Source organism: Myodes glareolus, chromosome 3 (genome assembly GCF_982192425.1).
Source record: "Myodes glareolus chromosome 3, mMyoGla1.1, whole genome shotgun sequence".
Taxonomy (NCBI): Eukaryota; Metazoa; Chordata; class Mammalia; order Rodentia; family Cricetidae; genus Myodes; species Myodes glareolus.
In genome coordinates, this window is record NC_142028.1 from 106,207,573 (window position 1) to 106,226,376 (window position 18,804).

Consider the following 18,804-nt stretch of genomic DNA (forward strand, 5'->3'; position numbering starts at 1 on the left):
AAGATCACAAATGTTGGATAGGATTGCAAAAAAAATAAAATAAAATCAAGAAACAAATGAATGAAAACATATAATATTTATCTTTCTGAAACTGACTTAAAGTATCCAATATGATTATCTCCAGTTGTGCCCTTTGTCTGAAAATGATACAACTCTACCCTTTCTTCTGACTGAAAAAATATTCCATTGTGTTTTGGTACTTGTTGGGAGCCACCTGGAGGCACAGGTGGTCCTGCAGTTTGGAGGTAGCCACGTGGGGCTGAGCACCCTTGCCTGCACATGCTCAGACCAGCAGAATGGCATTAACCAATCAGGACAGCGTTCAAGCCTCTCCACCGTTTATAAGCAGCTGCCTCGGGGCCCAACGCTCTCTCTCTAAGCTTTCTCTTGTCCCTGCTCTATCTTCCCTTCCCCCAATTTTCCTCAAGGGAATGCTCCAAATAAAGATGTGACCAGAGAAGGAATTCTCGTTTTTGGTGGCGTTCATTCCTGCTGGACAGGATGCCCCCCGCAACTGGTGCTCGAAACCCCGGGACGCTGAGGGACCCTGACAACTACGCCGGGGGACCCTGAGAAGGAAGCGCCCAGCAACGTGCTGAAAGTCCGGGAGAAAAAGCTGAAATCAGACACCAGGACAGAGAGCCGTGAATTTCAGAACTCTGAGAACGTGGAGCGGTGAGTGACGTCAGTTGAATTCCTCCAGAAAGGGGAGGGAAAAGAATTTCAAAGGATAGGCCTAAAAAGAAAAGAAAATACAAAAAAAAAATCAAAGTTAAGGTATCTGAAAGAAGGTACAGAAAGCAACGGGGAAGAAAAATCCCTTAAGTTCAGTGCAGGAGGAATGTGAACAGCAGCAAAAAGGCGAGGTAACTAAGGCGGGACTATGAGGACGATGGGGTACGGGAGACCGCGGCTTCCGCTCCCTTTCCGTCCACCTCCGTACTCGCTGATAAGAGACTCGGAGGCAACAGTCTCGTAGGGAGGCGAGTTGATCGTGTTCTAAGACTGCCTTCCCTATTCTTAAAGAGCCACAGAGCTTTTGAGGTGATTTTCGCCTAATTTTGATTAGAGAGCTCAGTCTCTGGCTCTCACGTACAGAAAACTTAATTTTTGTTTGAGGAAGTAGCCGGCGGTGGTGGCGCACGCCTTTAATCCCAACACTCGGGAGGCAGAGGCGGAAGCTGCGTGGTGAACAGCAGCGCTGCTAAAGACCTAAGACGGAGAGGGGCCAAACTCTAAACTGTGTTTCCATAGCAACATGGGCGGGCGGAGATGAGTTCCCAGAGAACGGGGCTCCACGCGCGGGCAGACCGGGCAGGAGAAGCCCCTCCACGGGTGGGCGGATGCCCCCCCTTGCCGGAGCTTGAAAAAGACTCACAGCCGGCGGTGCGAGTTCATTGCCTGAGGTGAAACGGCGAGCCCGCGCACGGCCCGGGGCGGGGCCATGCGGAGCGCGCCATAAGGGGCCTCAAAGGCGGAGCTGTGGCAGCCGCCGCCGTCCGCTGCCGCCGCCCTCCGCTGCTGCCGCTCACAGCCACAGCCGCCAAAAATTTAGTCAGATAAAAACATTTGTCGCCAAGAATTTAGTCAGATAAAAACATTTATCCCCCAAACAACGTCCCTTTGTCAGCAGGAAGTAGTCAGACCAATGATTGCCAACGTCCATTCTCCCTCAAAGAACTGGTCATGATTATCATAATAAAGGCATGTCTACCTGGTTACCGTATCCTAGGTAACAAAAAAAGGCGGACCTATTGCCTGAGGCAACAGATGGAATTAAACAATGCTACCTAGAGGTTTTTTTTTCATCTGAATAGGGGAGCTGGAGAGATGGCTCAGAGGTTAAGAGCACTGACTGCTCTTCCAAAGGTCCTAAGTTCAATTCCCAGTGACAACTGCTTTGGTTTTTAGACATAAGAGGGGGACTACACTACCAGTGACAGCTTCCCCCAGAGAAAGGATTTCTCTTGCATTCTTTACACTTAATTTTTAATTCAAAATTTTGCTGGTACAGGCAAACAAGATTTGCTTTTTGAAGCAGAGACCTACAGGTCTCTAAGTTCAAAACCAGCCTACTTCCAGTACTGATTGTGCTGAATTTTTACACTGAGAGTTTTTAATACTCTTAAATGTTAATTTGGGAGGAGAGTTTTGTTTATGTTTTTCTAGGAATGCTGACATACATCTGGATGCCAGCGAGACTGACAAGAGAGATAAAGAAGATGACCCAGTGGATGCTGAGTGTCCTGCTATGGAAGATTCATGTGGAGGCAGCAGAGATGACCTTCTGGGCGGTGCCAAGAGCAGCTGTTTCACACCATCGACTTGAGCAACACCCTGTGCAACCTCTTATCTCTTAACAATTTTCTGACTGACTCTACTTTGCCTTTTCCTTCCTTAGGAATGGGTGGGAGCAGAGATATTCTTGGCATGCTGCGTCTAGGTGGAAGTGCTGTATGTCTTTGATTGGTGTGCTACCTGCTAGCCCAAGTGAGGTGGGGACCAGATTGGAAAATAGTTTTGCCTTATTGCTCTTATTAACAAGAGAAGAGGGAGATGTTGGGAGCCACCTGGAGGCACAGGTGGTCCTGCAGTTTGGAGGTAGCCACGTGGGGCTGAGCACCCTTGCCTGCACATGCTCAGACCAGCAGAATGGCATTAACCAATCAGGACAGCGTTCAAGCCTCTCCACCGTTTATAAGCAGCTGCCTCGGGGCCCAACGCTCTCTCTCTAAGCTTTCTCTTGTCCCTGCTCTATCTTCCCTTCCCCCAATTTTCCTCAAGGGAATGCTCCAAATAAAGATGTGACCAGAGAAGGAATTCTCATTTTTGGTGGCGTTCATTCCTGCCGGTCAGGATGGCCCCCCGCAGGTACTATTTTTTTAATCCATTCTTCTATTGATGGACACCTGGGCTGGCTCTTGTGAACAGCATTGTAATGAATACTGATATGCAAGAAAAAAAACTGATGCTCAGAGAGGCAAGTCCCTTGTTAATTATTATAACACCATTAAGAAATATATTAGATGATCTCTCACCCCACCTTAGCTGACAAAGATACAAAAAAGTAGCCATTGAGAAATACAACATTTTTGCCAACATCTTCATTTAAATCTGCTGACTCGAGGAACATTAAGAAATAACTTTTTTGTGTTATGTAAACCAAAAACACAAGGACATGAGCTCAACTATGTTCACATCAGCATTATTCGTAATAGCCAGAACCTAGGAGCAACCTAGATGCCCCTCAACCGAAGAACGGATGAAGAAAATGCAGTACATTCACACAATGGAATACCAGTCAGCAGTAAAAACTGACATATGGAAATTTGCAGGCAAATGGATGAATCTAGAAAAAAATATATTGAGTGAGGTGACCCAGACCCAGAAAGACAAATATAATATTACTTACTCCTAAGTGACTTTTAGAAATAAAGCAAAGAAAGACCAGCCTGTCCACAATCCCTGAGAACCTAGACAACAAAGAGAACCCTAAGAGAGACTTACATGGATCTAAACAGGAAAGACAAGATCTCCTGAGTAAATTGGAAGCATGGAGGTCAAAGAGAAGGTAGAAGAGAGGGGAGGAAGGTAGGGGAGTGGAAAAAATGTATAGCTCAATAAGAACAATAAAAAAAGAAACAACATTTTGTTGTTTGAACCACTTGAGTACGCACATATATTTTGTTACAGCTAGACTGACTTCACATGGTTTAGACAGACACTAATTTCTAGTGTAACAACAATCATCTACATGGCTGTAAAGAGACCAGGTAACACAATATTGCAGTTATAGATCACAAATTAAGTACATTATATAAAGTATAAACTTCAAAGATAAACTTTAGTGATATATTTTATAACAAAAAATCTAAAACTGACTGAAATTTTGAAATGGAAAAAAATGAAAACTCAAAATCTTGATGCAAATTAGTTCAACCACTCTGCTTCTGGCACAGGATAATTAATATTTCCAATACAATAAAATGTTCCCAACTGAACACTCTTCAGTATGTACCAGTGCTTCTTATTTAGAAATTATGATCTAAAAAAGATTGTTTATAGCATCACAAATTTATTTGGATAATACAATTAATACACAGTATGTGCAGGACATCCTTTTAAAAAGGATCCTCAAAAAAAAAAAACACTGTCAAGAAGTTGATGATGATCAATGACTGAAACAAACTCCTGTTTAGCTAATTAGAACCACTGATGTGCAATAATGATGTGAGCTAAGAATATTTGCCGACTTCTTTAGGATGAAAAATGGAGTGAAGAAAGGCTGTCAGATGTGCACAGGCTTACAGCTCCAGCCCTTCCCCGGAGTCCCACCGTGCAAACACTTCCTCTGCTGCACTCAGCCACAGGAACTACCATGCTAACTTGCTGCCATTTTTCTAAACTAAAAAACTGAGAAATTATTCTAAATCATTAAGAAACAAATTTTTACTGTTATAGACCATGCCATATATTATAAAATATGACAGGATCATATTTTTCTGGGCTTGAGCCCATTTTTAATGAGATGTCAAAATGAAATATTAGAGTCTAAAAGAAACATTTAACTGTAAATGAGATAATGATATTGGTATGAATTAGAAAACAAAGAAAATTTAAAAGCCAAACTTATAGAGGTTGGTTCTTCTTAATTGACAGATACATAATCATAAAGAACAAAATAAAGCTACCTGGACTTTCTCTCATCTGAATGTATTATCTCTTAAATATACATTTTATATGTAGTATTGGCTTCCGTTTTCAAAAATATTCCCAATTTCTAGTAAACATTTAGATTCCAAAACAGGAAGACTGGTAAACGTGGAAGTTAGGGAACCGAAAATTATACTATTACCAAACTCTTTATCCTTTCATTTATGAAGTGCTCTGACTGTTTTCATGTTTTGAATATACAGAGTTACTCTGAAGAAACTGCTAAGAAAAACTAGAAAAGCAGTTGCAAAACTATCTCACACATGGTTTCTAGCCCACAGTAAGAACTATTTTTAAAAAAAAATGCTACTATATTGTTTATAGACCCTAAGACAAACAAACCATCTGTTGGAGTATTTCAGAGTTACATAAAATTAACACTACAACACTATAGCTTTTACATATAATTTCATTTTATTAAATAAATAAAATTTAGAACTATTTCATTTTAAAAATAAATGTCTAAATTTATATCTTAAAACCAGAACCTGGACTGTGAAATAAGCTCCACACATGAAAAATAATCAATTTGTTTTCCATGCCCAATTAAGTAGGTCAAAGTAGAATACAGAATAAAAGCAGGCAAGATATCTAATTCTTTCAATGATATTAACAATATCATTATGAAAAATATGAATATTTTAAATAAATAGCTATAAATTTTATTTATATGAATATTACTTTACATTTAAAATACCTACTAAATTCATTTCTAAAGTTGAAGCTCATGATATGTTCTGTTTCATGATTATAAATTAAATGTCTTGATTTTCCAATATTTCTCTATTACCTAAAAGTCCAGATATTTCTGCATATACTCAACTCATTATACAAAGTATTCACAAAAGAAACAGGCAACATTATTTATTATATGACTTTAATAATTGTGCAAATATTTCTCACTCAGAACACAGACATCTCTTACGATGTTCAGAGCAGTCTGTTCTAACATCTGCACATCCCAGGGCTGCCCCAAGGACTTTAAATGATGCCTGCCTGTGCTGAATAAAGTGCTAACTTGCACCTTGCATTTTGTGCTGTGTCCTGAGCAGCCATCCAGTTGGTGTATCACCAGCTGAATTCCCACAGGCCACTGCTCACTCAGGCTTGACTGCAATTATCATGTCAATAGTTTATGCTCTCATATGCATATACGCATATACATAAACTAGGTAATACTCTTTTCTTTTCCAATGACTGTTGAATTACATTCACTGTTTGGGGGATATTTTAATGAAATGAAAATAGACTTTCACTAAATGAAGTCAATCATGAGTATTTTTCTTTTAAAAACTGTGTTTCTGTATCATCTTCCACTGTGTATAAAATGATCAGAAATTTAAGACAGCTATTCTATACCATACTCTTGCAATTCTTTAATTTAAAAGTCTTCATAAAAGTTTAAAAAACTATGTAAAGCTTCTAGAATCTATTGTGAAGGTTCAAATGCATTTCTTCACATTTTGACTGCATGTTCTCTCACCTTAAACACAAGAGTGTTTCTAATTCAACATCTTCCTGCTAGCTCCCATGACCAACCATCCATATCTCTGCCTTCATAGCTGTGGCAACAGAATAACGGCTCAGCAAAAACAGACTTATGCACTGAGTAGAACAGCCTAGCAGCAACATTGCCAGATGGCAGAATTCTGGCAGCTACACTTCTGGGGTCTCCAGCCAGCCATGCTACTACCATGCTCCAAAATGCAACTCTTTGCAGGCTGTGTGGGCCTAATACACATGGGACAGCACACAGCCATATAGCAGCTGTGCAGCCCATGTGTTTAGGGGTGGAATGGAGCAGGAGAGAGTTTCTGAGTGATGAGTACATAGCATAACCTTATTATGGCAGTGGTCCACTCACGGAGCTTCTATACTTTAACTCCAAGCATAAAAATGGAAAATGAGCATTCATTTTTCTATACTTAAGTCTTTAAATGCATATCTCAAGGCTACAACATGACATCCTAAATAAATAAATAATATTATTTAAAACTAAGAATTCACTTACCTATTGCAGAACCTTTGAGAATTACTGATTTTTAGGATGGAGTTTTATTTCCAGACCCAATTAAGAAGGCAGGGGATTGAAAATAGGAGAGTTCAAAAAACATAAATGATCCTACTCCCAAAAAGAAAAAATTAAAAAGCAAACAAACAGTATCTGCACAATACATGCAAATATGCAACATTGAGAAGAATAAAACAAATAGAAAATAAAGCACTCTCTGCTTAGGCTTAATTTCAAACATGTATACATGAAAAGTAACACCTGGCATTCATTAATTTTTGAATTTAAATACAATAAACATCATTTTTAGAGTTGATGAATATAAGAAAATATAATATTAAATATAATATTAAAGAACAATAGTAACATCAAACAGGCTAAGAATAACCCTTGGAAGCCTATTATAGAGATGATATTAACTGATTTTTCTCAAGACTCTACATAAACACACTGACAAGTTTACTGAATTTAAGCTGTAATACAAAATAATAATGAAAATAAACTTACTATTTGCCAGGTACTATCATAATACCTATATATGCATTTAGCTCAAAACAACTCATTTTTATTTTACTAATACAGGCTAAGGCATTTAAAATGAATGTATGAAATATCTGACTGAGTAAAACAAGTAGTCAACCAAGTGGCCAGGGACAGAGTCAATATTCATAATCACTGGTTCTTAAGCATAGCTTCTTTTCAGATAATTAGAATAAACTGCAATAAATGATGTGAAATTTTTCTGATCTTTATAACTGTAAAATTGGAGCTTGGAATTTTTTCCATTCATAAAGACAGCAAAATATCCACTTTATAGTTTTGTTTTTCTTCTAAAGCACATGCTCTCAGTGCACACCAGCATTGCCCAGGAAACTGTTTTAGCAAGAAGGTGGCCCAACCCACTCCTAAATATTGAGAAACCACAATTTCTTAGCAAGTTATGGGTGAATTAAAACAAAAGAATATCTTAAATCCACAGCCTGGTGAGTGAAATAGCCACATATAAACCCCTTGTCCACACATTCTCTAAAGCGAATGGAAATGTCTTCCCTATGTGACCTCTTATCAAGGTTTTCACACTTGTGAGGACTTTTAGTATGACTGTTGTTGTTTAGCACCAGTCCGTGAACAAGATTTTAATTAAGTTCTTTACTTGCGTCTTCTCTATTCACCTTCTAAAGCTCTATTTTTATACTCACTTATTTGGGGAAGGGTACATGTGTGCCACGGCACACAGGGTCAGAGGACAACTTATATAAAATTGGTTCTCTCCTTCCATCGCATGAGTTCTGGCTTCACAGCAAGTGTTACCTTGCTGCCAGAACCTAAACATCATCCTAAAATATGTGGAAACAGGATGCACAGAAAGGCTTAAGAAAGCCAAAGAAATACACAGGAATTTAAACTCGTATAAATATGAGTGCTTCTAACCACTGTATCTACTGTCAGATTTAAATTCCTCATGATAAATATTTAATCTTCCTTAGACCTCCAGAAATTCTGGTTCTACACAAAGCTAGAAAATAAGAAAAGGTATTCCTGTAATTAACAAGCACTGTAAACCAAACAATGTTGAGACAGAAAAATTGCAGAGAGACATGCTTCCTTAATAACCACTGTAGGAGAAGCATCACATTTTTCCAGAACCACCTTCCTCCTCATCTCTCTCCACATGCAATTTGTAAAATGTTATCCACATACTAGACATTGCATAAAACTTTTGATTGAGTTTAAGGTTTTATTAAGTACTTCCAGGTATAAAAATTACACTATAATCATAACCTCCTAAGACCACAGAAGTTTCAGGAAAATGCAAGACAGCTAAAACATTCATAGAAACCAAATTATATTTTTGCACGGAGAAGAGTAAGAGTGACAAAAATAAGAAAAACAGTCTTCATTAAGAAGTAGAGGGCAGGGGGCTGGAGAGATGACTTGGGGGCTGGAAAGATGGCTCAGTGGTTAAGAGTACTGGCTGCTCTTCCAGAGGTCCTGAGTTCAATTCCCAGCAACCACGTGGTGGATCTCAACCATTTGTAATGAGACCTGGCGCCCTCTTCTGGTGTGTGGGCATACATGGAGGCAGAATGTTGTATACATAATAAATAAATAAATAAATCTTTTTTTTAAAAAAAAAACAAGTAGAGGGCACAGGAAGAGCAGACCAATAAACTGCATGCCAAAGAAGGTCAAATATTCTTCACTTCCAGCAATATCATATATCAAAATTATGATGAGGCATGGCTATATTCTCTTCCCAAGTCATTATAATAAATTCTCCAACAGACTTAGTGTTCAGTGATAAAATCCAATCCCTTGAATTTGTCTTGAAGTACATTCTATTTCAAATCTTACATTAATCATGGCACACACAGAATAAAATACTAGTAAGCACAAACTTTATCTTCTAAAGACCCGAGACATTCTGTTTAACTATTTTCCTCACTTGGTCTACTAATAAAAGGTTTTAAAATACCCGAGATCCTTACACTTTGATTCTTTTTTCCTAACATGCTAGTTAGTCAACACTTGGGCAACAGTTCACTCAGCTCTTATGTTACAAATAAGTATTCTGAATCCACATTTCAAATTCTGACTCCACCACTTATTAGACATGAGTTTATGCAATTTGTTTGACCACTCTAAATCTCAATCCCTACATATGTAAAATAGAAATAAAGGCGCCAACCACAAGGTTACTAAAAGAATTCACTCAATATATGGGAAGAACTAAGAACTATGTATTACTCTTAATAAACACTTGATAAATGGAAGCTATTAACACTGTGCTATTGTGGTTAGTTCATATTGTAGATCTGACACAACCCAGAATCACCAGGGAAGAGGGGACCTCAAGTGAAAAACTGCCTTGATCAGATTGGCCTGTGGTGTGGCTCTCAGAAATTATCTTGAATGACAAAGAAGGGTTCAGCTCACTGTGGGAGCCCCATTTTAAGGCAGATAGGCCTGAGCTATACAAGAAAGCACAAACAAGTGAGCAAGCCAGTAAGCAGCATGCTTCTGTGGTTTCTGCTTCAGTTCTTGCTTGAGTTCATGCCTTGACTATGCTCATTTTTAGACTGTGACCTGAAAGTGTAAGTCATATAAACCCTTTCCTCCCCCTGAGTTTCTTCTAGGTCACAGTGTCTATTTAATAACAGAAATAAAATAAATTTTAGTTGTTCTACAATGATTTAAACTAAGATCATATGAAATTGCAATTGTTATCTTCACTCATACTATCCAAAGATTAAACTTCCATAAAGTTGAGAATATACTTTCTGTCAAATGCATCATTCAAAGAAAAAAATTTGTTTGAAGAACCGTTAAGTACAATTGAGTAGATCAATTTAAAACAGATCAATAGTAATATCTTTAATACATTACAAACAATGATTGACACAAAATCCGGCATTAATGCCAACAGGTTTCAATTATATTGCCTTACACATACAATATGTTCAGGTGGACACTTCACCCCAGCCTCTGGAACTGACATCCATAAACCTAAAGAGTTTGGACTGTTCAGGTGGAAGCTCCACTCCAAGCCACTTCCCCATCTCTATCCACACCCTACTGCACCTCAGAAAGTAGGCCAAATGATGACCCCCCTCCTCCAGAGATGCTCAAGACCACTCCTACGGGGTATTTAAACTGCCCATAAAACTAGATTTTCCATTTCCAGAATTTCTTTCTTTATATTCTTAATTTATTATATTCTTAATGGTCATTAAGTTATTAAGACATAAATACTTAATATAAAATGTTAAATATTTGGAATTTTTAATTTGAGACATAATTAAAAATAATAGCATACTAAGATCATGATGAAGTGAGAGCATTTGAAATCTGAGTTAGTCTACAAGAAAGTGTCCAGGGAACATTGCAGAAGAGAGGACAGAAAGATTGCAAGAGCCAGAGACTTTGATGTAAGACTGTGGCTCCTAGTAACATAAAAAGCTCTACCAGCAAAGTCTCACCAACATGATAGCTCAAACATGAGCTAGACAAGAACACCACCAATGGACACGCCAAAGCAAATGGGGAAAAGCCCACGAGGCCTCAACTCTACGCAAAAACTATAGGCAACTGAGGAATGCTGGAATCCCAGAGAAATAGTCTTCTCCAGGTAAGATCACACTAACTGACTGTCCAATACTAAATGGTTTGGTGTAGGAGAATGCTCTGTATTCTGTCAATTATACTTCAAATAAACACTGGTTGGCCAGTAGCCAGGCAGAAAGTATAGAGGGGACAACCAGGCAGGAAGTAGAGGCAGGGCAACAAGAACAGGAAAATTCTTGGAAGGAGGAAACCCATTCCTCTTCAGTCCTGGCCCAGCCACAGAAGAAGCAAAATATGACTGTCTCACTGAAAAAGTTACCAAGCCATGTGGCTACTAGCATAGACAAGAATAATGGGCTAATATAAGTTATAAGAGTTAATAAGAAGCCTGAGCTAATGGGTCAATCAATTTATAACTAATGTAGACCTCTGTGTGATTTCTTTGGGACTTAATGACTGCGGGGACCAGGTGGGACAGAAACCACGACAAGGGTTAACCCAGAAAACATACATAGAAGTAACATTATATGGACTGATCATATATGCACATCATAACAATTAATTTTAAAAAAAAAGAGGCCATGAATTTGAAGAAGATCAGAAAGGTACATGGGAGGGCTTGAAGGAAGGAAAAGGGAAAGGAGAAGTGTTGTAATTAAAATGCAAACTCAGAAATATGCAAAAAGAAAGTATCCATTGTTTAATAACTACAAATTATGAGGAGTGAACAGTTAATAACTGCAACATTTAAATGCCATCAGATGCTTCTACTTTTTATGTATTATCATTGGATTTCTGGACATTATAAAATTCATCTTAGTCATTGCCAGATTTTTATTTCATTCCTTTAAGGAATGTTGAGGAGTCCCTTTCATAGCTCAGTGACAGAGTATGGTCTTAGCATATGTGAGGTTGTGTGTTCAATACTTAGCAGCAAAAAGGAAAGAGAGGAGGAGAAAGAAGTAGAAGAAGAAAAACAAAGAAGACATGGAGAAGATACCATAAAACCAGGATATTCCTTATCTAACATGGGGTGCATATTATGTTGAGTATCTGAAAGTTCCAACTTTACACCCAAAACTTCCAAGCAAAAGTTATTTTCAAGTACATTTATTGTATTGATATTTCTAAGAGTTAGAACTGGGCAGTATGTAAATATGAAAATAAACATCACAACTTAAAAGTAAGTTACACTAAATTCATAAAGAGTACTGAATAGACATTGAAAAGTGGTAAGAAAATATTAGCACAATATAAAAACATGAACCAATATTTATAAGACCAAAATAAAAAATTTCTATTGGTAAAGGGAAAGTATATTAAATATTACAAAAATTTCACTAGTCAGTAGCTATATAATGACTTTAATAACAACCCATCTTTCTTTACACAAAAAAATAAAATAAAATATTAAATATTTTTAAAATAATTTTCTTTTTGGACTCATTTTCTTATTTTCAAACTGTGAAAAAGGAAAAATGAGACGTGTTGCTAAAGGGCTATCAGAAGTCACTAAACTCATACAGTATGTAGTAATTACAAGAGCTGGACTCTTTAAAATTGGCTCGTATTTACAACACAGACAGTGGGTAAAAGATACTACCATTGTAAATTAGGAAACTTAAAGTTGTGAAATACATTTTTTTAAAAAAAATCTACTAAGCAGAAGGGTCAAACTTCAAACGCAGTGCTAACTTTGTGTCTAGGTGTGGGTCTATATTTCATATAAAATATTTACAGGCAGACTCACTGACCATACTTAATTTCCAAGACAGCTGCAATCCTGGCAAACAAGCTAGCCACCTAAGGAAGGCCAGGGTGTGTGGCCCCTTCTCCTTTATTATTATGTAGATCAACTGGGGAGAGGTGTTGTTTCCAAAGCTGGTGACTTAAGTTGCAGGTGTTTCCCTAGCCCTATGTCCTCTGGAAAGAGAATATTAATGAGTATCTACTTTGGTTTACCTGGGGGATAAAAGGTGTTTTGTATAATTTGATTTTCAGGGTAGATAAAGCCTGAAATGCTCTTCCAAGATGAGTGTCTTCTGACAGTCTATAATGAAGTCTCAAAGTGGTTTTAATTTAGCTGTTAAAAGTTTTAAAAGATGTTTCTCAACTATTCGTATTTCATCTTCTGAGAACTGCTTAGTTCCATGCTCCATTTTAAACTAGTTGCTTGTTTTCTTAGTGCTCAGTCTTTTTTGAGTTCTATGTATATTTTATATACTAACCCACTGTCAGATGTATAACTATTGTTATGGTTTTTGTTTCTTTAAGAGGCAAGCCACGCCCACTCCTGCTGGTCCCTCCCTTCCAACGCCAAATTAGATCTCTCTGTCCTCTCTTGGGGCGTGCTTCCCATAGTCTCTGTCTCTCTCCCCCCCTCCTCTTTGCACCCTTTTTCCCTTTCTCCTCCATAACCCCCTGAATAAATATTTAACCTCACTCTACATGTTGTGTCTATCCATATCTCTGTCTCCTGCCTGCTCGTCATGCATCTCCGGGACCAGCATCCGCTCCAGAGATCGTGCAGGGACCCACAGCCGTCTGGGACGGGCTGTTCCCAGAGCCCGCTGCCCGCCGTCACATGGCCCGCCGGGGATCTTAACTCATAAAAGCTATTAAAGATTTTTCCTGTCCTGTAGGCTGTCTCTTCACTTGAGTGATGGTGTCTTTCTCTGTATAGAAGCCTTTTAATTTCATGAGGTCCCACTTATTAGCTTAAGTGATATATTCTCTCAGGTTCCTGTTTAGGATGTCCTTTGTCAGTGAGTTTAAGCACATTCCCTATTTTTGTCTCTATCAGGTGGAGAATATCAGGTGTATATTGAGGTCCTTGATTCATTTAGAGTTGAATTTTGTACAGGCTGAGAAATAAGGATTTAGTTCAATATAACTCCCATTAGAATGGTGATGTAATTCTTTGTAGAGGTTGAAAAATAATCATAAATTTCATATGGAAATACAAAAGGCCTTTCATAGCCAGAACAGTCATGAAGAATTAAAACAACTTTGGAAGTTTCACTATCCTTGATTTCAGGTTATACTGCAGAGCTATGGTAATAAAATAGTATCAGGAAAGTGGTACGATTCAAACTGCCTAGCAAAGACTGAAACTGGACTTTGTCTTACCCTGCTATAGTAGTGTTATATATTTTTGTCTGGATTGTTTCATGCCTGATACAGTATCATGGCCAGTTGTCTTATTTCTATCTGCTAATCTGACAGTGCTTTTGGAATTATGTTATACAATGGAAAGAACCTAGTGTCAGGGACCGTAGTGCCCCAACATAGAAACTATTTTTTACTAACTGGACCAGTACAGAGGCATGAGAAATAATGAGACACAGTTCACATAGTCATTCAGCAATTAAAAATATATGAAATTCACAGGAAAACAGATGGAGGTGAAAGCATCATTCTGAGTGATGTAACCTAGATTCAAAGATAAACACTGAATGTTTTCTCTCATTTGTGGATGTAAATAGCTATTCTTCAGATATGCATATTTTATTTGTAATAACCACAGAAATTAGTAAGAGGCCATGGGGAAAATGGAATTCAGAGAAGGGGGATAGAACATAGTGGCACAAATGGCTAAAGGAGAATAATGGAACAAAAGGAGATAAATTGGAGTGAAGGATGAGAAGATAATACCAAGATAAATGGCTAACACCAAAAACCTTCCTAAATCATATAAAAACCTACTACTAAAGAAGCATCCAAAAGTGTACACATACATATACATCATACACATATACACACAAATATAAAGAGCATTTAAAAGGGAGTTACTCTATACTGGGGCAACAAGGTTCCTATTGACACAACAGGCTAACAATTAAAAAGTTCAGTTCCAGGGACAGGTTATCTCCTTTGGACAGTTGGTCAGTGAGGTCTCTAGAGCCCTAAACAGTACAGATTATTGCCAATGTTCTTGGTTACTCTGCAGAACCATATTGCTGAAGATACCACATATTTTAGTCAGAACATGAAGCTACTGGGCAGGTATGAACCAGGAACCTTTATTTCTACTGGCTAGCTTTCATAGTTTTGGAAGTTTCTTCTTTTATTATTATTTTGGGGGGGTGAGTTTCTATGTATATTAGTAGAGAGAAAAAATAATGTTCAGTCTTACCTATTTGTAAACCCTGCAGACTCTAACAATGGCTGCCTTGGTAAGACATGCTTACTGTTGCAATAGTAGCAGCTACATCGTGAGGGCAACAATCACTGTCTGATGGGAGTCCCACTCCACAAGATGAAAACCATACCTGGCCCCATTTATCCAGGGATAAATGTGATGGATAGTCAATAGACCCTAGGAGATAACCTAATCCTATTATTCTGTAACACGTGGGGCCAGCTTGTTGGGGTTTCTGTCCCTCCCAGTACCCCAACAGCCGGCAAGCAACAAAGAAAATCACACACAGGATTCCATAAGGTTATAAACTGATTGGCCCATTAGGTCAGGCTTCTTGTTAACTCTTATAACTTATGTTACCCCATTATCTTTATCTACATTAGCCACATTGGCTCCGTACCTCTCTCAGCTGGGCAAGTTACATGCTGCCTCTTCGGTGGTCTGCGCAGGAGTGCCGAGGGAGCTTCGGTTTCCAGAATACTCCCAGTCTCTTTGCTCCACCCCTACTTCCTGTCTGGCTTTCCTGCCTATACTGCCTGCCTGGCCAATCAGTGTTTTATTAAAATACATGATTGACAGAATACAGACAATTCTCCCGCACCATTATTCTACTTTAATACTATGGATATTAAACCGACTCCTAATGACTTATTGGTATACCCATATTGATGCATTTCTCAGCTCTCATCAGAGAAGATTCTATTTACAGTAGATGATTATTAACAGACCCACAACTGGTCAAGGTACAGAGAATAAGGGACTACAAGATTCTTAGCCCTAAATGGGACATCTATGTTATTCCCCCTCTTCCCAAGGCTCAGGAACCATTGGGGAAGAGGGGGCAGAAAGACATTAAGAGCCAGAAGTGGTGAGTAATGACAAGGATAAGTATTTTCTAGGCACAGTGTCGTAGGGAGGCCACTAGTTAGTTCCTGGCTGCTTAGCCCCAAAATAATCACATAGAAACTGCATTATCTAAACACTGCTTGGCCCATTAGCTCTAGCTTCCTAATGGCTAACTCTTACATCTAACCCATCTCCACTAATCTGTGCATCAACATGAAGTTGTGGTCTACCAGTAAAGTTTCAGCACATCTGTCTCAGGCAGCAGCTCCATGGCTTCTTCAAACTCCAACTTCCTTTTCCCAACATTCAATTCAGTTTTCCCCACTTACTTCTGTTCCCTGCACAGGCCCAAGACAATTTCTTTATTAACCAATGGTATTCACAGCATACAAAGAGAAATCCCATATCAACACAGCATGGAATTCACTGTTGTTGTGATCTTTGCAAATATTTCAATAAGAATCGAAGTCAAATATAGTAATTTTTGCTTCCTAAATTATATAAGTAATAATACAATCCAAAGGTATCCACATGATTGACAGGGAAAAGCAGTCTGTAAACTAAGAACCGAAAAAAACCAAGGAAATCTTGTGCTTCGTGGATAAAGCACAGACAAAGTTAGGAGAGAAAAGCAGTAGGAAAAGGGTGAGTTTGAAGGGGAAAGAATTCAGGTAGATTTAATCAAAATGCATTGGTAGGTCTAAAAATTTTCAAACACTTAAAAATAATAAAATGAATTTTAAAAGTGCAAGTCTTTAGTAAGGGACAGCATTTAGAACTATGCCTCAAAATGTTATCATAAATAAGGCTGTCTAATAACCATGATGAAGCCTAAAAATTCCCATTTTCTTGTTTCAGCAAGAAGTTACTCACTTTATATGTGACTGGCTCTGAACCACAAAATTAGATACAAGCTTTCACAAGTAAGGTACCCTTCCTATCTGAATATAACCGCATCTGAATATTAAAGGAAAACAGAAATAATGTTATCTTTGCTATGCAAATTAGAAATGCCTTCGGGATGAGAAAAGGCCTCCAGGTATTTTCAAATAAATGGATGTAGAAGTATATTTTATGTTTACCTTACAACTATTTTAAATACTATTGATCTCAGCATTATTTATATATAATTATATCCAGTTCATTTTCCTTTGAAACATTTAGTTTTGATGTTAACATAAAAATAGCCAAAGACACCAAAAGCAATAGGCAATCTTTACCAATGATACTTAATAGCTTCAGACTATGGTTAGTACCTTATAAGAAAAATTTAGGTTACCATAACGCATTTGTTGCTTGGTATTCTAATTATACATTTGGATGCCTTTCCTTATATAATTCCTTTTACAATAATATTAGGTGATGAGGAGGAGTGGAATGCAGGCAAAGGATATGTGAGTCATGAAAGAGGATATTAAAGCTATTTCTCTACTATTTCAGCTGTCAGACTTTTTTCCCCTGATTTGGGGTGGGCAAGTCCATAAAATGTAAATGACAGTAACCGTATAGAAAAGTGTAAAGCTCCATTGCTCCTGAGTGGTCATTCTAACAGTACAGAGGGCACAGTGGCTTTCCATCATCCTCATGCTGCAACCTCTCAAAACAGTTCCTCGTGTTACGGTGACCACAACCAAAAGATCATTTTCATTAATTTCATTGCTACTTCTAACTGTAATTTTGCTAGTTATAAATTGTAATATAAATATCTGGGAGAAGGTTCTTGGATCCCCAAAGGGTCCATACCTCACAAGTTGAGAACCACTGGAATGGGCCACTGAAATGTATAGCGTTTTGACTGGGGAAGTATTTGAAAGGTGACCTAGATCTAGCTGTGTAAGATGCTTGTAAGTTTAACGTAATAAAGAGAAAAGAATAAACTCTATAACCCTACTCAATGAGCTTTCTTTGTCACTCTTTCCTTCCATCTTCAAGTTAAATAACATTACAAAACAATAAATTTGTTTTAAAATGAGAACCATTCTGATACTTCTCATTCTACAGAGTAGAATGTCCCATTATGAGTATAACATAGTTTGAACTTATACATTGTTTTAAATATTTTGATTGGTTTACTTACACTTATTTTATCTTCTCTCAAAAAATAAGCAAATGATAATTCTGCATAAAAGGATATGAAGAGCCACAAATGTTAAAATCAATAGTAAATATGAATTCTGAGATACACTGTCTAACACGCAAATGAAATTAAGATACACTAAAAATTACAGACCCTTTGATACCAACCACTGACCTATTTCTTGGCTTGACAGAAGAGTCTGTTCTAGCTGAGATGACCCCATTGTAAGTAGCATAATTATATACAGCTAAATAAACCTGTACAGCAGGTTTGGCACAGGTTTATCTCATGTTCAGTGTCTATCTGGGAGACTGTCTTATCTCAAGACTCAAAAAGAATAAAGTTATGAGTAACCAAATTGGAATAGTTATTCCATGAAGCTGAGAACGTTCTCTGAACAGTGACTCATGGACCCATCAGAGATCTAACACACATGTGACTTTAGTCTAGATTTGAGAGGAGAATGAAGACAGAGATAATAGGAACACAAAGAAACACCAACTAATTATAACGATGAATGAAACACATAATTCAAAGTGTTCAACAACTCCCCCTAAAGGATAAATCAAAAGAAACCTCCACCAAGAAATGATAGAAAACCGTGTAAAATCTAAATACTAAAGAAAGCCCTGAAGCAATGACAAAGGAATGATTCACGTGGTAGCAAATTTCTCACTGGAAAGTAGAATATAGTTGCATTTTTCAAAATCAGAAAACAAAATGCATTAGCCCAAATTCTACATTTAATTAAAATATATTTGAGAAATGGTAGGAAAATCATGCTATTCTTAAACAAAGAAAGTCTGAAAATGGTTTTGATGTCATTTTGTTTTCTGTTTACTTTTTGTTTGTTTGTTTGTTTCTTCAAAACAGAGTTTCTCTGTAACTTTCAAGCCAGTCCTGAAACTCACTTTGTAGACCAGGCTGGCCTTGGACACACAGAGATCCTCC

General features: G+C 37.7%; 1 protein-coding gene and 1 pseudogene across 21 annotated transcripts in view; one reads left to right on the forward strand and one right to left on the reverse strand.

Annotated features, from left to right (window-relative positions):
* Positions 1–18,804, reverse strand: part of Cntln (centlein) — a 254,984-nt gene that overhangs the window by 193,480 nt on the left and 42,700 nt on the right. The gene's annotated exons all lie outside the window — the stretch shown is intronic.
* Positions 1,227–1,413, forward strand: LOC148122776 (Nuclear RNase P; annotated as a pseudogene).